The sequence below is a fragment of the Bufo gargarizans genome, chromosome 9 (genome assembly GCF_014858855.1).
Source record: "Bufo gargarizans isolate SCDJY-AF-19 chromosome 9, ASM1485885v1, whole genome shotgun sequence".
Classification (NCBI taxonomy): Eukaryota; Metazoa; Chordata; class Amphibia; order Anura; family Bufonidae; genus Bufo; species Bufo gargarizans.
Window position 1 is genome coordinate 174030222 of NC_058088.1, and position 25924 is coordinate 174056145.

At 47.7% G+C, this 25924-nt stretch overlaps 1 protein-coding gene across 13 annotated transcripts in view; it reads left to right on the top strand.

Moving 5' to 3' along the window:
- The first annotated feature begins 13778 nt into the window (after positions 1-13778).
- The window catches only part of HUWE1 (HECT, UBA and WWE domain containing E3 ubiquitin protein ligase 1), a 101029-nt gene continuing 88883 nt past the window's right edge, over positions 13779-25924 (top strand). For 12 of the 13 annotated variants that reach the window (XM_044306602.1, XM_044306611.1, XM_044306610.1 and 9 more), the window contains exon 1: positions 13779-13917. The gene's annotated coding sequence lies outside the window, so the exon portion shown is untranslated. Of the gene's footprint in view, positions 13961-25924 lie in introns of all 13 variants that reach the window. The other variant, XM_044306603.1, reaches the window with a different exon arrangement.

The window sequence follows — 25924 nt, forward strand, 5'->3', positions numbered from 1 at the left end:
AATGGGTCCGGATTCAGTGCGGGTGCAATGCGTTCACGTCACGCAATGCACCCACGCGGAAAACTCGCTCGTGTGAAAGGGGCCTAACAGTCCTTGTAGAAAAAAGTTACCGGCACCGGCAGGGTCACTAAAATACCGGCGTAGCCGGTGAGATACTGGCCGGGTGGCAACCCTACTTGCGCTATGGTCTCTGCTTTGGGTTTTCATGCGGATCTGCTCCAGGCTTCCGCTTTGTGAGTAGGGATGGGCGAACTTGTGTTTTCAAGTTCGGCATACAAGGTTCTGGTTCGGACTATCTAAGAATTCCGTTATAGATTCCGCTACCATGGACCATAACTTATGGACCGTGTGAGCGGACAATTTGTGAGGGGCCCACAAATCCTCCATCGCATAAACTGTGACGCTGCCTCCCGTTTAAAACAATGGGAGGCAGTTTCCGCGCAGATTTGGCCTGGTTTTCAGTATAATTCAGTAGATAAAACGTCAGGCGGAGATACACGGCATTATAAGGCTCATTGCAGACGAGCGTGTCCAGATTAGGTCCGGATGCATTGGGGGTGCGTTCCGGGAAAATTGCGCGATTCTGCAAGCAAGTTCAATCAGTTTTGTCTGCAATTGTGTTCCGTTGTTCAGTTTTTTCCACGCGGGTGCAATGCGTTTTAATGCTTTTTTTACGCGCGTGATAAAAAGCTGAAGGTTTACAAACAACATCTCTTAGCAACCATCACCAAAAAACGCATTGCATCCGCAAATGCTTCCGGATGCAATGCGTTTTTCACTGTAGCCCCATTCACTTCTATGGGGCCAGGGCTGCGTGAAAAATGCAGAATATAGAACATGCTGCGTTTTTCAGGCAACGCAGAACTGATGCGTGAAAAAAAAAACTTGTGTACACAGACCTATTGAAATGAATGGGTCAGGATTCAGTGCAGATGCTATGCATTCACGTCACGCATTGCACCCGCGCGGAAAACTCGCTTGTGTGAAACGGGCCTAAATCATTATAAGGGTCCATTCAGGTGACCGTAGTGTTTTGCGGACCGCACATGGCCGGAACTATGATAGAAATTACTATTCTTGTCCATGATTGCAGACAAGAATAGGACATGCTCTATCTTTCTTGCAGGGCTGCGAAACGGAACTACGGATGCGGACAGCACATCTTTTGCGGCCCCATTGAAATGAATGGGTCCACACCCATTCTGCAAAATTGCTGAACGGATGCGGACTCATTCAAACGGTCGTCTGAATGAACCCTAAACATGGAGCACGTTTTCGGCGCTGGACACGCTTGTCTGAAAGAGGCCCAAGGCTGATGGGATTTCAGCGCAAGCGCATTCGATCTCTTCAGGTATGACCGGCAGCATAACATTGCAATCTGAATGTCGCATAGCTGCACGTCGACGTGCACAGCCTTTTTTAGTCTGGGGGCCACATTGTCACATTGCTCTATTTCAAGGGGCCACAAAAAAAAAAAAAAAAGTTAATCAGCGCTTCTTTGCATCAGCCTATTACGCAGGTGGATGCAAAGTGAATGATCACTGCCACGGTCATTCCTCCCTCATTCAGTTCTTTTGATTATTGGTAGCACATCCCTGATTACACAGAAGGATGTCCTGCCTTTAATCGTACATCTTCCATCCTAAGGGTCCATTCACACGTCCGCAATTTCATTCCGCATTTTGAGGAACGGAATTGCGGACCCATTCATTTCTATGGAGCAGCACTTCCGGGTCCGCAATTCCATTCCCGAAAAAAAAAAAAAAAAGAAAAGAACATGTCCTATTCTTGTCCGCAATTGCAATCCGCTAAATTCGGAACGCACATTGCCATGTCCGCGTTTTGCGGATCCGTAAAACATGTTGCGGACGCGTGAATGGACCCTAATCAAATATACAAATCATTGTATCACTGATTCCTTAATTCAACTGTATTGCCATCCTAAGGCAACTGGAGTAGGAGGACAAAACGTGGCAGCTGAAGCTAGCCAGGAGTAAGAGGACAGAACGTGGCAGCTGAAGATGGCCAGGAGTAGGAGGACAGAACGTGGCAGCTGAAGCTGGCCAGGAGTAGGAGGACAGAACGTGGCAGCTGAAGCAGGCCAGGAGTAGGAGGACAGAACCTGGCAGCTGAAGCTGGCCAGGAGTAGGAGGACAGAACGTGGCAGCCGAAGCAGGCCAGGAGTAGGAGGACAGAACCTGGCAGCTGAAGCTGGCCAGGAGTAGGAGGACAGAACCTGGCAGCTGAAGCTGGCCAGGAGTAGGAGGACAGAACGTGGCAGCTGAAGCTGGCCAGGAGTAGGAGGACAGAACGTGGCAGCTGAAGATGGCCAGGAGTAGGAGGACAGAACGTGGCAGCTGAAGCTGGCCAGGAGTAGGAGGACAGAACGTGGCAGCTGAAGCAGGCCAGGAGTAGGAGGACAGAACCTGGCAGCTGAAGCTGGCCAGGAGTAGGAGGACAGAACCTGGCAGCTGAAGCTGGCCAGGAGTAGGAGGACAGAACGTGGCAGCTGAAGCTGGCCAGGAGTAGCAGGACAGAACGTGGCAGCTGAAGCTGGCCAGGAGTAGGAGTGCAGAACGTGTCAGCTGAAGCTGGCCAGGAGTAGGAGGACAGAATGTGGCAGCTGAAGCTGGCCAGGAGTAGCAGGACAGAACGTGGCAGCTGAAGCTGGCCAGGAGTAGGAGTACAGAACGTGGCAGCTGAAGATGGCCAGGAGTAGGAGGACAGAATGTGGCAGCTGAAGCTGGCCAGGAGTATCAGGACAGAACGTGGCAGCTAAAGCTGGCCAGGTGTAGCAGGACAGAACGTGGCAGCTGAAGCTGGCCAGGAGTAGCAGGACAGAACGTGGCAGCTAAAGCTGGCCAGGAGTAGGAGGACAGAACGTGGCAGCTGAAGCTGGCCAGGAGTAGGAGGACAGAACGTGGCAGCTGAAGCAGGCCAGGAGTAGGAGGACAGAACGTGGCACCTGAAGCAGGCCAGGAGTAGCAGGACAGAACGTGGCAGCTGAAGCTGGCCAGGAGTAGGAGTACAGAACGTGGCAGCTGAAGCAGGCCAGGAGTAGGAGGACAGAACGTGGCAGCTGAAGCTGGCCAGGAGTAGCAGGACAGAACGTGGCAGCTGAAGCTGGCCAGGAGTAGGAGTACAGAACTTGGCAGCTGAAGCTGGCCAGGAGTAGCAGGACAGAACGTGGCAGCTGAAGCTGGCCAGGAGTAGGAGGACAGAACGTGGCAGCTGAAGCTGGCCAGGAGTAGGAGGACAGAACGTGGCAGCTGAAGCTGGCCAGGAGTAGGAGGACAGAACGTGGCAGCTGAAGCTGGCCACCACAGAGGGGCAACTTCTGAAGAGGTATTTTGTTCTCCTGGGGCATTATGTGGTTTTTGATGCTGCTGGGGCAGGTTATTATGTTGCACTGAGGTATTTGGCTCTGCTGGGGCGGTATTTTGTGCCTCAATATGGTATTGCTGACCCGCCTACTTGTATTAGCCCTGCCTTCTGTTAATTTGGACTTGCCAACCACATGGGGACACTTGTAATTTTAGTTTTTTCCAGGGCCACTTTAGGCTCCCGGTCCGCCCCTGGTATTTGCCCACTGGCACAGGTAGGAGAGTGTTAGGTCCCGGGCTACTTGAGAAACCTTGTCGCGGTGCCCGGGCTTAGACATGTCCTACTCCGTAGGACATGTTGACTAATTTCTCAATTTTAAAACCAGTTTGAGGATTTAGTAATACCGCAGAGTGCACCTGTCCTTTGCCATTTTGTTATATTGTTATATTGATTATCACATCCACACAATTGTTACCTTGTGTAGGATGTCTATTGTGGTACTTGTGGTTCGCTGCGGGCATCCTCCACCGTATGCATGTTTGCTGGGGATTGCCATTAGCAACGGGCCACAAGTGCAGGATTTGCTCCCCTATATATATGCACGACTGCATGTGGGTTTGAGCACCTCCTGCTATACCACGTCATTCCATTCAATTTGTATATATAGAGATTCCTGGAGGTATATAAACTCCAATTTAAATGTGCCTGTTTTCCATCTACAGGCCACATTTAGGTGCACCTGTGAGGCCTGGGCCATACCAGACAGTCTTGAGTGGGACTTGCAGACTCCTCCCTCCTCCCATTGCAAGCATGGATACATGTTGGAGGTAACTGGTGAGTTGTTTGTGAGTCGGCCTTATGCTCCTGTAATTTGCCCACTGGCTCCTGGTATTTGCCCACTGGCACAGGTAGGAGAGTGTTAGGTCCCGGGCTACTTGAGAAACCTTGTCGCGGTGCCCGGGCTTAGACATGTCCTACTCCGTAGGACATGTTGACTAATTTCTCAATTTTAAAACCAGTTTGAGGATTTAGTAATACCGCAGAGTGCACCTGTCCTTTGCCATTTTGTTATATTGTTATAGTGAAGGCATTGGCAGAGAGAAGAGACAGGAGAGTAACTGGGGGAGAGGTGGATTAGAGTTGAGGATAGATTGGAGGGGTGCTAGGTGGAAGGCCACAGAGGAGGGTGTTACAGTAGTCTAAGCGGGAGATGATGAGGGCACGTACAAGCATTTTTGCACACTCTGGATTGAAGAATGTGCCGATCCGAGAGATATTTTTGAGTTGGAGGTGGAAAGAGCTTGAATGTTCAGTTTGAAGTAAAGAATCGAAGGTTATAGAGAGGTGCAGATGACTTTATAGTACGGCCATTTTGGGATGCTGCGTTGCCTATAATGATTATTTTTTTATTGTTTATTTGTATTATGGGCAAAGAGGCTTGATTTGAATTGTAATATTTTTCCCCCCCTTTTTAATAGTTCCCCCAGGTAACTTAAACATGCAATCATCTGATTGCTTCTGTCATAGATTTCTATGAGAAATTTGCTACATTCCTAAGGAGTCCTGCCACAGGCAAGGTCTCCATAGTAACATAGCTATGGCAGCCTCGGGTCTTTCAGTGGGACAGAGCCTGCCACTGAGAACGAACGACTCCACCACCAGCTCCCGTTACACAGCGCACCCGGGTTTTCCCAGTTTTCACAGCATCTGACGGCAGTATCACCGATCGCAGACATCAGCCCTGTGCTGTTTATAACAGTAGAATCCCAGTGGCTATGGCGCCCTCTTTGCTTGTGAGCGGGTGCCATATTTAAATACCCAACTTCCTCGGCAAATTTTGAGTGGGTGGTTGGGAAGCGGTTAAGCTGGCCGTACCCTTTAGATAACTGTTGATCATTTGGTCCACAATTATTATTCCTCACCTCCCATATACATACACCAGCTTAGCTGAATGTGCATGTCTTCTCAGTGGGGAGTAAGCCGGACACGAAGTATCTGGTGTGACCCCCTATCACACTAAACATTTCCGGTAACCAGTCCTGCACATCGGCATAGAGGAACTCTAGCCCATTCCTCCATAAGAAACAGCTTCTCCTCGCCTCTGTCATGTTGGTGGTTTCCTGCTCGCTTCTGGTCTTTCCGCAACATTTCTATTGGATTAAAGGGGTATTCCCATCTTAGACAATGGGGGCATATCGCTATGATATCCCCCTATTGTCTGATAGTGTGGGTCGCACCGCTGGGACCCGCACCTATATCGAGAAGGAAGCGGGGAGCGCTGTGGCTGGAGGACCCCAGATTTCCCAGGGTCCATCCACCACCAAGTGCTAATCCCCGCCTCTCCCATAGAAGTGAATGGGAGCAAGCCAGGCATGCGCGGCCCATGCTCCCATTCATTTCTATGGGGCAGACGGCAATAGCCAGCACTCGACTATTTTCGGCCGCCCCATAGAAATGAATGGAGGGCGGCTGCGCATGCGCAGTGCGTTCTCCTTCACTTTCGGGGCTTTGTTCTCGATATAGGTGTGGGTCCCACCACTGGCACCTATAAGACAATGGGGGCATATCCTAGCAATTTGCCCCCATTGTCTGAGATGAAAAAACCCCTTTAAGGTCAGGACTTTGACTTGACCATTCTGATTCTTATTTAACCCTTCTTAGGGTCGTCGTGTTGCTGCATGACCCACAATCTCTTGAGATTCACCTCACAGACAGATGTCCTGATATTTTCCTTTAGAATTTGCTAGTATCATTCAGAATTAATTTTTCCATCAATGATGGCAAGCTGTTCTGGCCCAGAAGTAAAACAGGCCCAAGCCATGATACTTCCACCTCCATGTTTCCCAGATGGGATGAGGTTTTTATGCTGGAATTATGTGTTTTCCTTCCTCCAAACATAACGCTTCTCATTTAAGAAGGTACTGGAGCTCACAATAGCGCTGCAGCCTTCTGAAAAAGCACAGCGCTGTGCACTGTATAGTGGCTGTGCTTGGTATTGCAAATCAGTTCCATTCATTTCTATGGGGCTGAGCTGCCCTTAAAGGGGTTGTCCAGGTTCAGAGCTGAACCTGGACATCCCTCCATTTTCACCCAGGCAGCCCCCCTGACATGAGCATCGGAGCAGTTCATGCTCCGATGCTCTCCTTTGCCCTGCGCTAAATTGCACAGGGCAAAGGCATTTTTCTGAGTTCCGGTGACGTACCGGCGCTCTCTATGGGGCTGACAGGAACCCCGGTGATGTCACCGGCACTGATGGGCGGGATTGGCTCTGCCCTAGCCAATAAAATGGCTAGGGCAGAGCTAAAGCCTGCCCCTCAGAGCCGGTGATGTCACCGAACACACCGCTGGGCGGAAGTTACCGACCGGCAGTGTGTTATTGAAAACAAAAGAGCCCGTGCCCTGCGCGATCTAGCGCAGGGCACGGGAGCGCATCGGAGCATGAGATGCTCCGATGCTAGGCTCAGGGGGCTGCCGGGGTGAAAATAAGGGTATGTCCGGGTTTCAGCTCTAAACCCGGACAACCCCTTTAAGTCATGTGACTGTGATGTCATATGGCCTAGGGAAAGCTGAGAAAAGGCAACGGCACTACTGCGAACAACGGTACCTTCTCAAACAGCTGATTGGCGGGGGTCCCGGGCGCTACTGCGAGCACTGGTGGTGACTTCTCAAACAACTGATTGGCGAGGTCGTGGGAGTCAGACCCCCACCGATCAAATAAATGATCACCTATCTTGAGGATAGGTCATCAGTTAAAATATCTCAGAAAACCCCTTTAAGGCCCCATTCAGAGGAGCGAATTCCACACTCCGGACTCGCAGCATGAGTATGCAGCAGCTCCCGTCCTGACCTCCCAGCACTGCCGGAGTCGCATAGCATTATGTTGATTTATGATGCTATGTAACCCTTAGAGGTCTGGAATGTATTGTATAGCACTGACATAATGCTGTCAGTGTTAGGGCTCATGCACACGGCCCTATGTATATTGAAGTCTGCAAAAAACGGATACGCAAAAAATATGGATGATGTCCGTGTGCATTCCGTATTTTGCGGAACGGAACAGCCTGCCCTTAATAGAACAGCTATCCTTGTCCGTAATGCGGACAATAATAGGAGATGTTCTATTTCTTGCGGAACGGATGTACGGAAACGAAATGCCCACGAGAGTAACTTTCAGTTTTTTGGGGCAGACCCATCGAAATGAATGGTTCCGCATACGGTCTGAAAAAAAACGGAATGGACACGGAAAGAAAATAAGTTTGTGTGCAAGAGCTCTTATCCAATACATTCCAGAACTGCAAGGGTTACATAGCATCATAAATCAATATAATGCTATGTAACCCCGACAGTGCTGGAAGGTCAGGACGGGAGCCGCTTACCCTGCGAGTCCAGAGTGTGGAACTCGCTCGTCTGAAAGGGGCCTAAGGGGACCAGGCCAATTTTTGTTTTATACTTCCTTTCATTTTTATTTATTTTTTTCCATTCACATAGCCATATGAGGACTTATGGGGTCATTTATGAAACTGGTGTAAAGTAGAACAGACTTAGTTCCCCATAGCAACCAATCAGATTCCACCTTTCATTTTCCAAAGGAGCTATGAAAAATTAAAGGTACAATCTGATTGGTATCAGTTAGTATACTGGGCACTCACACTATAGGTAGAACCATAAATAGAACCATAAATAGAATGGCAAAATGTCTTATTGATCAAATTGATAGTTTTATTAGTAACTTGCTATTTATAATAATAAAATACAATAATAAAATACAATACTATTACAGTACACTGGACTAATTAAAGGTCAATAGGATACATTGTAATAAAATACACTAGACATTAGACTGCAAATATCTAAAAGTGAATAGATTATATAAATACACAGTAATAAGAGTGGATATTCAAAAATCAGGAATTTGATGATGTGCGGCTACAATGGCAATTGCTGATATGTCCCAAAAAGGTAAGTACTGGCCAAGGAAATGATGAATGAATACTGGGACAAAGTTTCCGAAAAATCCAAAGTCCAATGGTGCAATGTGAAGAAATGTACAGGTACAGTGAGGGTTTTAGTGCGGCGTCCCGCTTCTACTCACTGTTCTGTGATTGCTGGTGTAGATTTCACAGTTGCAGTTCCGGTTCTCTGTGTCACCTAATGTTCCTTCTCCGGTTATCTCCGCTGCCGGTTTAGGTGGCTCTGGGCATCGCTCCGTATGTTTAAAGAGCCGATGTCTTCCAAGCCTATGGTAGCCTGCTTCCACGCTGAATCTGATATGCGGTCACAGAGTGAAGATGTGCTCGCTCTCCAACTCCGAGAGGTTCGAGCTTCCAATAGATCAGCGTGGCAGGTTCTCACAGAAGATGTTCCGGCTTCTCAGCGTCAACCTAGAGGAATTTTTTTTTTCAATGCTAGGTGCAACAGGAGTTCATGTAGAAATAAGCTGGGGGTCTTGAATCAAACGCGTTTCGGGGCTTCACGTTGCTCCTTCCTCTCTTTATCACTGAGGAAGGGGCAACGTGAAGCCCCGAAACGCGTTTGATTCAAGACCCCCAGCTTATTTCTACATGAACTCCTGTTGCACCTAGCATTGAAAAAAAAAATTCCTCTAGGTTGACGCTGAGAAGCCGGAACATCTTCTGTGAGAACCTGCCACGCTGATCTATTGGAAGCTCGAACCTCTCGGAGTTGGAGAGCGAGCACATCTTCACTCTGTGACCGCATATCAGATTCAGCGTGGAAGCAGGCTACCATAGGCTTGGAAGACATCGGCTCTTTAAACATACGGAGCGATGCCCAGAGCCACCTAAACCGGCAGCGGAGATAACCGGAGAAGGAACATTAGGTGACACAGAGAACCGGAACTGCAACTGTGAAATCTACACCAGCAATCACAGAACAGTGAGTAGAAGCGGGACGCCGCACTAAAACCCTCACTGTACCTGTACATTTCTTCACATTGCACCATTGGACTTTTTCGGAAACTTTGTCCCAGTATTCATTCATCATTTCCTTGGCCAGTACTTACCTTTTTAGGACATATCAGCAATTGCCATTGTAGCCGCACATCATCAAATTCCTGATTTTTGAATATCCACTCTTATTACTGTGTATTTATATAATCTATTCACTTTTAGATATTTGCAGTCTAATGTCTAGTGTATTTTATTACAATGTATCCTATTGACCTTTAATTAGTCCAGTGTACTGTAATAGTATTGTATTTTATTATTGTATTTTATTATTATAAATAGCAAGTTACTAATAAAACTATCAATTTGATCAATAAGACAATTTGCCATTCTATTTATGGTTCTATTTATGGTTCTACCTATAGTGTGAGTGCCCAGTATACTAACTGATACTGTTTTTACTTGTAAAGGAGGGGCGAATCCTTTTTACTGTGAGCACCTCCCTCTGTGGCTTCACTCACTCCTGTGCGTCTCATAACAGTATTGAACAATCTGATTGGTGTCTATGGGCAACATTGCTCTCTTTTAATAGTTCAGCCACTTTCGGACGCAGTGATTTCAATGATGTTTATTTTTTATTGTTTATTTGTATAAGCAAAATTAGGAAAAAGAGTGATTTGAATGTTTAATACTTTTGTGGTTTTTTTTGTCATATTTTTTAAAAACATTTTTCCTATTTTTACTGGAATTTTCAGTCCCCTTAGGGGGCTTGTGCCTATGATCTTCTGATCACTTGTCCCATAGACTGAAACACAATACTATTGCAGTCTGTGGGATTTTGACAGGCTGTGCCTCAGGCTCGGCTTTGCAGGCAGATCGCCATGACAGCACTGGGAGTCTTCACAAGGCTCCGGGCTGTAATAGCAGCTGATTAGAGTCCCATGATTTTGCCAAATGGAGGGCAGAGGGAGCCCCACAGATACCACTGACAGCAGTATCTGAGGGGTTAAATGACTGGGACATGAGTCATCTCTGTTCCCTGTCACTGCTGGCGGGTGTCGTTATACAGCTGGCGCCCGCCACATATGGAGCGAGCTCAGCGCACCTGCCCGCTTCATACTTCCCCTTAACCTTTATAACAGTTACGTCATATAACATTAAGGGGTTAAAGAGGATTCATCACCTCTCATAATATGAGGGCACTATTGGGGGGCGGCTTTATAACTATAGGGGGACTCTAAAGGGGTAGGAACTATGTGGGGACATTTTAACTGTAGGGGCACTATAAGTACTGCAGGGCACTACAGGGCCACTTTAAGCATTACAGAGGACATTATACTTACTGGGGGCACGATAAGTACAGGGGGCACTACAGTGCCACTATAAGTACTGGAGGCATTGCAGAGAACATTATACTAACGGGGGCACTACAGGGGGCACAATAAGTACAGGGGGCACTATAAGTACTGGAGACATTATACTTACTGGTGGCACTACAGAAGTTCATCAGATCTATTGAGGCACTACAGGGTTCATTATAACTACGGGGTCACTATAGGGGGCTTTATATTTACTGGGGGCACTGTGGGGCGCATTATAACTACTGGTGACACTGTGGGGGCATTATAACTACAGGAAGCAATGCAGGGGCCCATTGGAATTATTAGGGGTACTAAAAGGAGTATTATAACTACAGGGGCACTATAGGGGCCTTTAGAACTACTGGGGGCACTACAGGAGGCATAACAGGAAGCACTATGACTACTTGGGGCACCACCAGGTAGTAAAACTATTAGAGTCTCTACAAAGGGTCCTTATTACCACTTAGGGCACTTTGGGGGGTTTTATTACTGCTGAGGGTTCTGTGGGGGCATTATTATTATTGGGCACAATATGGAAAGCACTACTACTAATAGGGTCATTTTTGGGGAGCATTATCACTTTAGGGGGACTATTACTAATGGGGACACTCTGGGAAAAAATCATTACTATTGGTGAGACTTTTGGAGAGCACTATTAGTATGGGGGACTATCTGTATGGCACTGTTATTTCTGTAGTATGGTATTTGAGGAGCACAGCGGGTGCTGTATTGGGGCGCCAGGAGGGGGATGATGATAGAAAAGATGTCTGTGTGCCTGCAAGAAGTCATCATGGCGGTCTGGGACGAATGGAGAAGATGAGGAAAGAAAACGTCTACACCAGAGGAGACATCACTGGATGTAAGAGGTATGTGGGGCTGTATTCTCCTGTATGTATGATACAAATATAAATTAAAGCTGTTTTCCCATCAAAGACAATGGGGGCATGTCGCTCGAATATGCCCCCATTGCCTGTTAGGTGCAGGTGCCACCTCTGGGACTTGCATCTACACCGAGAACAGCGCAGCAGCCTCGGCTATTTCTGTTGGCCCCATAAGAAATGAATGGGAGTGGTGGGCGCGTAAGCGCGGTGTGCTTCCATTCACTTGTATGGGGAGATCACTGAGCGGTGGCCGGACCACCGGGTTCCTCCAGCCACTAATCCCCCAGCTAGGGTTGCCACCCGTACGGGAATGACCCGGACAGTCCGGGTTTGCAATCCTGTGCCCGGGTACAAGCCTTTCTCAGACCCGGGCACAGGATCAGCTGTGAATGATGGCGGCGGCTGGGCACAGGGAGATGAGCGCTTCCATTGTGGAAGCGCTCATCTCCATAGTCATCTGTATCGCCGTCCTCCTCCCCTGTTCCTCTGATAGGCTGCAGGCACAAGGCCCGCAGCCTATCAGAGGCCGGTGCAGGCGGCGCGATGACGTCATCACGCCGCCTGAGCCGTACAGCACGGTACACAGGCCGGGAAGAGGCCTGCATTGCATCGTTGGAGGTAAGTAAAAGTTTTTTGTGTTTTTTTTAGAGAAGAGAGGCACCTGAAATTGGCACATATGTGGGAGGAGGAGAAATTAGGCACTTGAAACTGGCACATATGGGGAAGGGGGGGGGAAGGCACCTTATACTGGCACATATTGGGGGGGGGATGAGGCACTTGAAACTGCCACATATGGGGGAAGGGGTGGAAAGAGGCACCTTATACTGGCACATATTGGGGGGGGGGAGAATGAGGCACTTGAAACTGCCACATATGGGGGACGGGGTGGAAAGAGGCACCTTATACTGGCACATATTGGGGGGGGGGAAGAGGCACCTTATACTGGCACATATTGGGGGGGGGAAGAGGCACCTTATACTGGCACATATTGGGGGGGAGAAATGAGGCACTTGATACTGGCACATATAAGGGAAGGGGGGGGGAGAGGCACCTTATACTGGCACATATAAGGGAAGGGGGGGAAAGAGGCACCTTATACTGGCACATATTGGGGGGGGGAAGAGGCACCTTATACTGGCACATATTGGGGGGGGGGGGAAGAGGCACCTTATACTGGCACATATTGGGGGGGAGAAAAGAGGCCCTTCTTACTGACACATGGGGGGGCATCTATGGGGGGCACTTCTTACTGGCACATTATTTGGGGGCTTCTACTGAGGCCACAAAGAAGGGGTATTTTATATGGGGGGCTCTGCATGGTACTAGTATTATCAGGGGATTTATCTGTTTCTGCAGTATAGTATTGGGGAGCACAGCGGCACAGTATGGGGGGCGGTAGGATGATTTGTCCAGAAGATGGGAGGATGATGGAAAAGTAGTAAACTAAGATTTTTTTTTGTTATTGTTGTCAAACTGCAGAGATAATAAATGGTGGTCTGGTCTGAAAGGAGAAGATGAGGAAAGAGAACATCTACATCAAAGGAGACGTCACTGGATGTAAGAGGTATGGGGCGCTGTATTTCTGTAGTGACGGGATCAGGGGCGTAACGATCGCGGTGCGACAGCGACCGGGGTGGAGGTGGGACATAGGCGTGGCTGGAGGCAGGACATGGGTGGGGCCTGGAAGGAGGCGTGTATCTACCCAGCCTTACATTGTCCAATCGGTGCTGACATTAACAGGCTGAGTAGACACGCCTCTTCACCAAAGGGAATGGTAACACCCAGTTGTCCAATTAGTCATACATTTCTAGGAGGAACAACAGAGGAACGGCACAATGCAGAGGTTATGAGAGAAAGATGCAGATCCAGAATAGTTATGTGAATGCAAAAGACATAATAGGAGACAGTTGGCTCCCCTGCACACGTGCATGCTGGGTTTGGCTGAGCATGCATGTGTTCCCAATAAGGAGAAAGGAATACAGCGATGCTAGGAGGCGGTTTATTCCCCCTCCTATCACTATTCACTTGACATGTTACTCCTATCCCCGTCCATGCTGCTGTCAGCCTTAAATATCGCGAGATATCAGAAGGCGCTCTGAGAGTTTCACAGGTCTCCACATCCGCTCTATGCTGCGGACTGAGAGGCGGAGCCACGCAGTTCTCGCGAGACTAGCGACGGGAAACTCCGCGAGATCTCGGGGAGGGGAGAGGAAAAAAAAAAAAACTGAACCAGGCCAGGAGAGAGAGAGGAATCATCGCGAGATTACAGGCAGAGGCAGACGGAGGCAGAGAGAGAGAAGGGGGCGGGGCGCGCGTCGCGTCGTCTCGCGAGATTAGGTGCCGCGGCTCTTGCGCTCAGGGGTCCAGCAGTCAGTAGGGGGCTTTGGGTTGTTTTAAGATGGCGGAGGCGGCTGGAGCTCGTAACTGAACCTTCTGACCGACCAGGTAAACGGTGCCGGGGGCTGGGAGTGACGGAGGCGACGTGTGGGTAAGCGGCAGAGCTTTAGTCCCAGGGCAGCTGACACACGGGGGCGGCCTCTTGTCTATTCCCGGCGCCTCACCAGCACTGGCGGCCTCCTGCTCCTCCCCCCCACCTCCTGTCTTATTCCTGTCACCCGCGGCCTGGGGAACCGGCTCCGGCCTCCGCTGCGGCGCTCGGCTTATCCCCGCCTCCCTCAGGCCGCCGGGTGCTCTCTCCTACCGCTTATCCCTCCCCCCCACTCCCGGGGCCCGAGCCGTGTGACACCCGCTAGGCCTCGGCCTTTCATCCTGATATCCTCCCTGCCTCCCCTTAGACACGGCTGTGTGACCTCCCGCCCGGCCACACACCGAGCTCCCCCCCGGCTGTCAGTGACTGGCCATGACCCAGCTCTTTTCTGCCGGTGCCTGCCGGCTCCTCGCCGGGCACCAGGCGAGCTAGTCACGTGATCTGCTGCTGGCACCGAGCTCAGTCTTAAAGCGACAGTACCCCCTAATAAAAAATATAAAAAAATCCCCCTTTACCCCCATCAGACGGGCCCGCTATTGTTCTCTGGAAGCAGCCATTCCCCACAGATTGGACTGTATGCGATTCCTCTCAGAAAGTAAGAAAGTATTTGCCCCCCTATGATCACTATGTTTATCCCCAGCGGATTGGGTCGCCTTTCTTGTCTTCTGAGATTGTGGTTTGTCTTAAAGAAAAAAAAAAACTGCCATATATATGTCTCTGAAGCCATTTTGTATAAATAGTTTATTGAATGGCCCCGCACATCGATATAGGCAGAAGATTCGTTACGTCCTGTTTTTATTTTTCAATTAACTTTATTTATACAAAGCAGCCCCCGTCGTCATGATCTTGTATGTTGTTTTTTTTTTTTTTTTTAATCAATTGTATTAATAGAATGTATTCAGTTTGTGTATAAAGTGGTTACACACGTAATGCCGCCATATGTACAGTTGAATATGTCCGGAGATCAGCGGCGCCCTCTCGCTAGGACTCTTCCTATGGGCATCTGTTTTGCCCCCTGTAAGACAAATGTTTTGATGCAATTCCCTATTTAAAGGGGTTGTACGGAGGTGTCGCCCATATCGGATCGGTGGGGTCCGCCGCTTGGCACTCCGGCTGTTGGAAGGGGTTGCAGCGCGCTTTGTTGTTTACATGGGGCTGTCGGGGACCTGTTGCACCTGCGATACTAGGTGGACAAACCTAGGGAAACAATGACGAGGCCTTGTGGCTTGCATGAGCGCCGTGGCCCCTTCTAACAGCTGATCGGCAGGAGCACAGAGTCGGGGGGGCCCCCACTGATCTGATGTTAACGACCTGTCCTGAGCGCAGGATGTCAGTATTGTGCACCCAGAAAACCCCTTTAAAGAGCTGTTTCCATTGTGAGAAGTTACCCCTGTCGCAATGAGATCGGCGGAACAGGCACAGTGTACCCCCCCCCCCCCCAAAATGAAGAGGGGCAGGTCGATCACGCACACTGCTGCCCTTATCTCTAGGGGAGTACTGGAGGCAGCACAGGACAGTGCTCCGCCATTTCCAGAACTTCTATAGAGATGAATGGAGAGACTGTGTGCATGCTCGACCTGCCCCTCTATTCATTTCGAGAGGCGTGGGATCCGTGTTTTTGTGATCGGAGGGGGTCCCAGCAGTAGGACTCTTACTTCTCGCAACAGGAATACCCCTTTAAGCCTGCATATTAAGCTTGTCTCTAAAAAGTTTGCCTACAGATGTTGCAGGATTTCACAAGTTCATTAATTTATGCTTATTAGGCTTCGTTCACATCAGCGTTCAGCCTTTGCGTTCTCCTGCTCCGTTATAGGAGCAGGAGAACGGAAAGGACTGATTCGGCACATAACTTTCCCGAACGGAGCCTATGGACCCCATAGACTGTAATGGGGTCCGTTATTTTTCCGCTCAGAAGATGACTTCGGAGCGGAGACAAAAGCTGTGCGCGCAGGACTTTTGTCTCCGCTTCAAAATCTTAGGCCTCATGCACACGACCGCAGTTGTGTTCCGTTCCGCCAAATGGGGTTCAGTTGTTCCGTGATCCGTTTCCGTGTGCCTTCCTTTATTTTTGGAGGATCACCAGACATGAAGGAAAGTAAAAAAAGTCTAAGTCAAGTTTGCCATGCAAATGATAGAAAAAAAACTGACGCGGATGACAATCTTCTGTGCCTCCGTGTTTTTTCACGGTCCCATTGACTTGAAGGGGTCCGCAAACCGTTTTGCGTGAAAAAAAATAGGACAGGTTATATTTTTTTTACGGACTGGAATCACGGACGCGGATGACAAACGGTGCATTAGCAGAGTTTTCAACGGACCCATTAAAAGTCAATGGGCCCGCAGAAAATCCCGAAAAATGGAACAACGGACACTGAATCAAACAGTCGTGTGCATGAGGCCTTACTTTGAGCGGAAACATAACGGAACCCAATATAGTCTATGGCAGGCATCCTCAAACTGCGGCCCTCCAGCTGTTGTAAAACTACAACTCCACAATGCCCTGCTGTAGGCTGATACCTGTAGGCTATTTAGGCATGCTGGGAGTTGTAGTTTTGCAACAGCTGGAGGACTACAGTTTGAGAATGCCTGGTCTATGGGGTCCGTAGGCTCTGTTCGGCTCAGTTTTGTGCCGATTCCGTCCTTTCCGTTCTGCTCCTATAACGGAGCAGGAGAATGCAAAGGCTGAACGCTGGTGTGAACTCTGCCTTATAGGTATTCCTATTGCTCATATCTATTATTTATTTATTTATTGTATCTCTCTTGTATCTCTCATATTTTAAAATATATTTTATGCACTTAAATAGCGCTGACATATTCCGTGGCGCTTTACAGACCTCCTCATCACACTGTCCCACGATCTAAGTTCACAAACATGGGGAGAACATCCAAACTCCATGTGGATTTTGTCCAAGGTCAGATTTGAACCTAGGACCCCATTAGACACCAGTGCTTCCCGGCATCTCCACACGCAGCCGGTTTTTGCCGGGGGCAGTCGCAACCAGCCAAGGCCTGATTCGGTCTTCTTAAAATCTGACATGTATTTGTGCGGCAGAAATCTAAAGCTATCACTCTCTGCTGCGCATGTGAGGCAGAGACTGCGCAGGCTCACCGGAGGCTTTACCCCTGCTGTGTGTCTGCCTGAAACAAGGGACATGTTTTTGCGGTAGAGTTCTTTCAGTGGTACGAATGCACAGGATATGGCTGGTCATGATTTCTCAGCAGAAATCGGTATCAAATCAGAACGTGGCCTTTGTATTACATCAAAGTTATTCAGAAGAATGTCCGGCCTCGTCTCCGCCAGAATACTAGCCTCTCGTGGACATTTATGTGCCTTTAACAGGACAATACAAACAGGGCTTCGCCTTTATGAGACAACCCCTTTAAATCCCAAGCATTCCAACTGACATGTGAATTCTCTGCTGATTTTTAGGCGCAGTAAAGTGCCGCACACAACGCCGTCCCCGCACTGGAGGGAGTAGATTATGGTATTGCTTCGTTACTTACAGACCCATAGATCAGATTGGCTAAACCTGGGAAAAACTCTTAAAAGGGTTGTCCAAGATAACATGTCACTTATCTACAGGATAGGTAGTAGGTGTCCAATGGGTGGGGTGACTGCTGAGACCCCCCCCAGTGATCATGTTAACAGGGGTTTCGGGAGTCCCTTTGGATGGTTGTAGTCTATCACGCATGCACAGCGGTGTCACTCCTTTCGTCTCTATAGGACCGGCAAAGATGGGCAAGCGCTATGCTCAGCTTCTTTGGCAGCTCCAAAGTCGGGCGTGACCTTCCGCCGCATTCTGTCGAAAGAGCAGGACAACCGTTATGATCAGTGGGTGTCCCAGTTTTTAACCTCCCCACGATCACTATGCACAGGATAACTTCAGACCTTGGCACAACCCTTTAATTCCAGCTTAGTCTTTACCACCGCTGTGTAGACCAGTGGACTCTGACCGGTGGCTATCCTGCTGCCGAAAGTGTCAGGTCATTCTGTATTGGTGTATATTATAGTCGCGGCCATAGAATGCATAAAGAATATTTAAAAGGATATTTCAGCGCAAAAAATTAATAAAAAATTGTCGCAAAATGCTTATACCCACCTCAACAATTACCTGCCGGGTCCCTTCTGAGGTCTTGACGCGGCGAGGGATGCTGCTTGACCAATCACTAGCTGCAGTGATGACCCCCCCTCAATGAGTGCCCACCTAGGCGCTGCCAGCAACAGTGCGTGTAAGCGCCCGTATTTATTTTTAGCCTTTTACATGCCATGGGACTTTTAAAAAAAAAATGTTTTTTTTTATTTGGGCTCAACTGAAATACCCCTTTAACTAGTGGCCGACCCCCTGACGGGGATAGTTAGGACGCACATGCTATGTGTAGAACTGTCCCTTAGGGCAGGTCTTTTGCTTGGGCAGTAAGCGTGCAGGTATTTTCACACTTGAGTTTTTCCTTTCCAGCCTTGAGTTCCGTCCTAGGGGCTCTATACCGGAAAAGAACTGATCGGTTTTATCCTCGTGGATTCTGAATGGACAGCAATCAGTTCAAGATGTCTTCAGTTTAGCCTGATTAGTCAAAAAGGCTGAAGATAAAACCGCAGCATGCTGCGGTTTTATCTCCGGCCCCAAAAAACTGAAGACTTGCCTGAGTGCCGGATCCGGCATTTTTTCCCATATCAAAATACCGGAATGCTGGATCCGCCCTTGCGCAGACCGAAAAAAAGGTGAAAAATAAATAAATGCTGGATGCGTTTTTCCGGATGACTCCAGAAAGACGGATCCGGTATTTCAATACTTTTTTCTGACTGATCATGAATTTTTAGACTGATCAGGATCCTGATCAGTCTTACAAATGCCATCAGTTGGCTCACGTTTTGCCGGATCACTCTGCTTAAAGTGTGAAAGTAGCCTTAATTTGGCACACATTGGCCCCGTCTTGGTGACGCGGTGGGTGTCGTGTTTTTTTTTTTTTTTTTTAATTTAAACTTCCCTTCCTCAAGTCTTGGCTGTTGCCCATAGTTGTTAGAAATTCACAGTGACGGTTTCTTTTCCTGTCGGGCGTGATCAGACAGAGCAACCGTCCTCTCCATGTAGCAGTGCTGGGATTTTGATGGGGCGAAGGATTTTTCTGTGAGGGAGTTTCCCTTTAATCTGTTTTCAGCGTGTGGCCAAAATATAGAAGCAGCGGTCGTACGTGGCCTGAGCCGACGCTGAGAACCGCGATGTGAAGGGCAGAAATAACCACGTTTGCCTCTGTTCACTTTAATCTGTCTGAGGTATACGTGCGGCGTGTTCCCCCGACGTATAGTTCGGACCGAGGCCTCCGACGTATACAGCGGTGGAATGTGGGTGACCATTGACTTCTGTTGTAAAAAAATAAATAAAATAATTTAAATATATATATATATATATATATATACACACACACACAAATCCTGCATCATCTATTCTGACAACTGTATTTTGTGCCATTCCTCTATTATTCCTGCTAGAAGCTATGAATGAATTGCTAGCAGTTAGCAATGATTGGCCAGATGGGTGTTGCCAGTTCCTGCGCGGTCTGACATTATCCAATCAGTGCTGCCAGTTTCAGAACTCCAGGGACACACCCCTAAATGGTAACGCCCATCGGGACCTCAATTGCAGCCTGCTAGTAATTCATTCATAACTTCCAGCAGGAATTCTAGTGGAGGGGCAAATACAGTTGTAAGAATAGATGCTAGAGTTATTAAAACGGACTAGCCATACGCCACCGTATAGATCTGAGGCTTTGATCAGAACTATATGTAAGGGGAATACTCCGGACATGTCAGGAGAGGTAACGGGTCTCCTTTCATTGTATCCCTGTGAATAGGAAAGCACAACAGACGACTGTATGCAGTGTAAAAAAAAAAGTAGCCCAAAAAAATGCCAAGACGTTCTTCCTTTATACTCTGAGTGCCTACAGGCCTCTGTATACCTTTTGGCGCCTATAACAGTATATTTCCTGGGGTAAATGGCGAACAAGATGTGGATAAATTCTTAGGGTACGGCTATGTACTGTCTGCTGAGAACTCAGATCCCGTCTAGTTAACCCCTTAGATCAGGGATGGCCAACCTGCGGCTCTCCAGCTGTTGCAAAACTACAACTCCCAGCATGCCCAGACTGCTTACAGCAGAGAGTAGTAGTTTTACAACGGCTGGAGAGCCGCAGGTTGGCCATCCCACCCTTAGCTGATACGGTCACTAGCGGTTAGAGAGAGACAGGGGGGCTCTCTCCATCGCCTCCCCATCCTTCGTGATGTGTTTGCAGGGTGGTGACCTACTGTTATGGAGCCCTGGGGGCCCAGTGTAACGGCCATCCGGTCTGCCATCTTAGTACTTGTAATGTATTATACAAGTGATTGCATTTAGTCCCCCTAGCGGGACTAAAAAAAAGTTTAACCACTTCAGCCCCGCTAGGTGAAACCCCCTTCATGACCAGAGCACTTTTTACACTTCGGCACTACACTACTTTCACCGTTTATCGCTAGGTCATGCAACTTACCACCAAAATGAATTTTACCTCCTTTTCTTCTCACTAATAGAGCTTTCATTTGGTGGTATTTCATTGCTGCTGGCATTTTTACTTTTTTTGTTATTAATCAAAATGTAACGATTTTTTTGCAAAAAAATGACATTTTTCACTTTCAGCTGTAAAATTTTGCAAAAAAAACGACATCCATATATAAATTTTTCGCCAAATTTATTGTTCTACATGTCTTTGATAAAAAAAAAATGTTTGGGCAAAAAAAAATGGTTTGGGTAAAAGTTATAGCATTTACAAACTATGGTACAAAAATGTGAATTTCCGCTTTTTGAAACAGCTCTGACTTTCTGAGCACCTGTCATGTTTCCTGAGGTTCTACAATGCCCAAACAGTAGAAACACCCCACAAATGACCCCATTTCGGAAAGTAGACACCCTAAGGTATTCGCTGATGGGCATAGTGAGTTCATAGAACTTTTTATTTTTTGTCACAAGTTAGCGGAAAATGATGATGATTTTTTATTTATTTTTTTTTCTTACAAAGTCTCATATTCCACTAACTTGCGACAAAAAATAAAAAATTCTAGGAACTCACCATGCCCCTCACAGAATACCTTGGGGTGTCTTCTTTCCAAAATGGGGTCACTTGTGGGGTAGTTATACTGCCCTGGCAATTTAGGGGCCCAAATGTGTGAGAAGAACTTTGCAATCAAAATGTGTAAAAAATGGCCTGCAAAATCCGAAAGGTGCACTTTGGAATATGCGCCCCTTTGACCACCTTGGCAGCAAAAAAGTGTGACACATCTGGTATCGCCGTACTCAGGAGAAGTTGGGTGTTTTGGGGTGTCATTTTACATATACCCATGCTGGGTGAGAAAAATATCTTGGTCAAATGCCAACTTTGTATAAAAAAATGGGAAAAGTTGTCTTTTGCCAAGATATTTCTCTCATCCAGCATGGTTATATGTAAAATGACACCCCAAAACACATTCCCCAACTTCTCCTGAGTACGGCGATACCAGATGTGTCACACTTTTTTGCTGCCAAGGTGGGCAAAGGGGCGCATATTCCAAAGTGCACCTTTCGGATTTTGCAGGCCATTTTTTACACATTTTGATTGCAAGGTACTTCTCACACATTTGGGCCCCTAAATTGCCAGGGCAGTATAACTACGCCACAAGTGACCCCATTTTGGAAAGAAGACACCCCAAGGTATTCCGTGAGGGGCATGGCGAGTTCCTAGAATTTTTTATTTTTTGTCGCAAGTTAGTGGAATATGAGACTTTGTAAGGAAAAAAGAAAAAAAAAGAAAAATCATCATTTTCCGCTAAATTGTGACAAAAAATAAAAAATTCTAGGAACTCGCCGTGCCCCCCACGGAATACCTTGGGGTGTCTTCTTTCCAAAATGGGGTCACTTGTGGCGTAGTTATACTGCCCTGGCAATTTAGGGGCCCAAATGTGTAAGAAGTACCTTGCAATCAAAATGTGTAAAAAATGGCCTGCGAAATCCGAAAGGTGCCCCTTTGCCCACCTTGGCTGCAAAAAAGTGTCACACATGTGGTATCGCCGTACTCAGGAGAAGTTGGGCAATGTGTTTTGGGGGGTCATTTTACATATACCCATGCTGGGTGAGAGAAATATCTTGGCAAAAGACAACTTTTCCCATTTTGTTATACAAAGTTGGCATTTGACCAAGATATTATCTCACCCAGCATGGGTATATGTAAAATGACACCCCAAAACACATTCCCCAGCTTCTCCTGAGTACGTCAATACCACATGTGTGACACTTTTTTGCAGTCTAGATGCGCAAAGGGGCCCAAATTCCTTTTAGGAGGGCATTTTTAGACATTTGGATCCCAGACTTCTTCTCACACTTTCGGGCCCCTAAAAAGCCAGGGCAGTATAAATACCCCACATGTGACCCCACTTTGGAAAGAAGACACCCCAAGGTATTCAATGAGGGGCATGGCGAGTTCCTAGAATTTTTTTTTTTTTTTGCATAAGTTAGCGGATATTGATTTTTTTTTTTTGTTTTTTTCTCACAAAGTCTCACTTTCCGCTAACTTAGGACAAAAATTTCAATCTTTCATGGACTCAATATGCCCCTCACGGAATACCTTGGGGTGTCTTCTTTCCGAAATGGGGTCACATGTGGGGTATTTATACTGCCCTGGCTTTTTAGGGGCCCTAAAGCGTGAGAAGAAGTCTGGAATATAAATGTCTAAAAATGTTTACGCATTTGGATTCCGTGAGGGGTATGGTGCGTTCATGGGAGATTTTATTTTTTGACACAAGTTAGTGGAATATGAGACTTAGTAAGAAAAAACAAAAACAAACAAAAAATTTCCGCTAACTTGTGCCAAAAAAAATGGGGGGGGGGGGGGGGGGTGATCAATGACAGGGGGGTGATCACCCATATAGACTCCCTGATCACCCCCCTGTCATTGATCACCCCCCCTGTAAGGCTCCATTCAGACATCCGCATGATTTTTTACGGATCCATGGATCGGATCCACAGAACGCATGCGGACGTCTGAATGGAGCCTTACAGGGGGGTTATCAATGACAGGGGGTGATCAGGGTAATCAGGGTGATCACCCCCCTGTCACTGATCACCCCCCCTGTAAGGCTCCATTCAGACATCCGCATGATTTTTTACGGATCCATGGATACATGGATCGGATCCACAGAACGCATGCGGACGTCTGAATGGAGCCTTACAGGGGGGTTATCAATGACAGGGGATGATCAGGGTGATCACCCCCCTGTCACTGATCACCCCCCCTGTAAGGCTCCATTCAGACATCCGCATGATTTTTTACGGATCCATGGATCGGATCCACAGAACGCATGCGGACGTCTGAATGGAGCCTTACAGGGGGGTTATCAATGACAGGGGATGATCAGGGTGATCACCCCCCTGTCACTGATCACCCCCCCTGTAAGGCTCCATTCAGACATCCGCATGATTTTTTACGGATCCATGGATCGGATCCACAGAACGCATGCGGACGTCTGAATGGAGCCTTACAGGGGGGTTATCAATGACAGGGGGTGATCAGGGTAATCAGGGTGATCACCCCCCTGTCACTGATCACCCCCCCTGTAAGGCTCCATTCAGACGTCCGCATGATTTTTACGGATACATGGATACATGGATCGGATCCGTAAAAATCATGCGGACGTCTGAATGGAGCCTTACAGGGGGGTGATCAATGACAGGGGGTGATCAGGGAGTGTATATGGGTGATCACCCGCCTGTCATTGATCACCCCCCTGTAAGGCTCCATTCAGACGTCCGTATGCTTTTTGCGGATCCGATCCATGTATCCGTGGATCCGTAAAAATCATACGGACGTCTGAACGGAGCCTGACAGGGGGGTGATCAATGACAGGGCGGTGATCAATGACAGGGGGGTGATCAGGGAGTTTATATGGGGTGATCATGGGTGATCAGGGGTTTATAAGGGGTTAATAGGTGACGGGGGGGGAGTGTAGTGTAGTGTTTGGTGGGACTGTACTGACCTACCTGAGTCCTCTGGTGGTCGATCCTAACAAAAGGGACCACCAGAGGACCAGGTAGGAGGTATATTAGACGCTGTTATGAAAACAGCGTCTAATATACCTGTTAGGGGTTAAAAAATTCGGATCTCCAGCCTGCCAGCGAACGATCGCCGCTGGCAGGCTGGAGATCCACTCGCTTACCTTCCGTTCCTGTGAGCGCGCGCGCTCACAGGAAGTCTCGCGTCTCGCGAGAAGACGCGTATATGCGTCCAGGAGGAATAAAGCAACCACCTCCCGGACGCATATCTGCGTACAGCGGTCGGGAGGTGGTTAAATAAAATAAAAAAACGTATTAAAAGCTGACAAAAAATGCTTATCCCACAAATGCAATCCCTCATAAATTGAATGGGAAATTAAAAAGGGAATAACTTGATATAACCAGATTACCCCTTTAAAAAGTTTAATATAGAGAACCCATTTTTAATAAACTTAGGCAGGTTAAAGGGGTTGTGCCAAGTATTCGTTATCCTCAGTCCACAGGGTCCACCTCGGCAAATAGCCGAGCACTTTACTCGCCGATCTCCAGCAGTCCCATAGGGAATGAATGGAGAGGCAGATCTCCATCAGGATGGGGACATGGGACCCCTTGAGTTCGGTGGGGTCTGACTGCAGTGGATAGGGGATAGCTTTATTAGGAGGTTTCTCATTGGCCTCTGAGAGCATCTCGAAGTAGGGCCTGGCAAGTCTGTGCATTACGCATACAGCTGATTGATTTCAATTGGGACTGTGTAAGGCTCCATTCACGCGTCGGCAATGTGCGTTCTGCATTTGGCGGACCGCACATTGCTGGCACTAATAGAATATGCCTGTTCTTGTCCGCAATTGCGGACAAGAATAGGACATGTTTTATTTTTTTGCGGAACGGAAGTGCGGACCTGGAAGTGCGGATCCGCAATTCCGTGTCCGGGCAGCACGGTGCTGCTCCATAGGAATGAATGGGTCCGCAATTCTGTTCCGCAAAATGCAGAACGAAATTGCGGACGTGTGAATGGAGCCTAATACTTCATTTCACCTGTGGTGGCGCTGAAGGACAATTGAGAGTTTGCCACTGAGTCCCTCGCACACTATTGCTGCTGCGATCGGCTTGTTTTTGGGGCCCACTTTTAACCCCTTCTACCCCGGGCCAATTTTCACCTTCCTGCCCAGGTCATTTTTGGCAAATCTGTCACTTTATGTGGTAATAATTTTGGAACACTTTTATTTATCCAAGCCATTCTGAGATTTTCTCGTGACACATTGTACTTCATGATAGTCATAAATTTGAGTCAATATATTTCACCTTTATTTATGAAAAAATCCCAAATTTACCAAAAATTTGTAAAATTTTCAAAATTTTAATTTCTCTGCTTTTAAAACAAAGTGATACCTCATAAAAATATTTATTACTTAATATTCCCCATATGTCTACTTTATGTTGGCATCATTTTGGAAATGTCATTTAATTTTTTTTAGGACGTTAGAAGGCTTAGAAGTTTTGGAAATTCTTACAAATTTTAAGAATTACTTCTATACTCTTTTTAAGGACCAGTTCAGGTCTGAAGTCACGTTGCGGGGCTTACATAGTGGATACCCCCATAAATGACCCCATTGTAGAAACTACACCGCTCAAGTTACTCAAAACTGATTTTACAAACTTTGTTAAGGGCTCTTTCACACCTGCGTTCTTTTCTTCCGGCATAGAGTTCCGTCGTCGGGGCTCTATGCCGGAAGAATCCTGATCAGTTTTATCCTAATGCATTCTGAATGGAGTGAAATCCGTTCAGGATGCATCAGGATGTCTTCAGTTCCGGAACGGAACGTTTTTTGGCTGGAGAAAATACCGCAGCATGCTGCGCTTTTTGCTCCGGCCAAAAATCCTGAAGACTTGCCGCAAGGCCGGATCCGGAATGAATGCC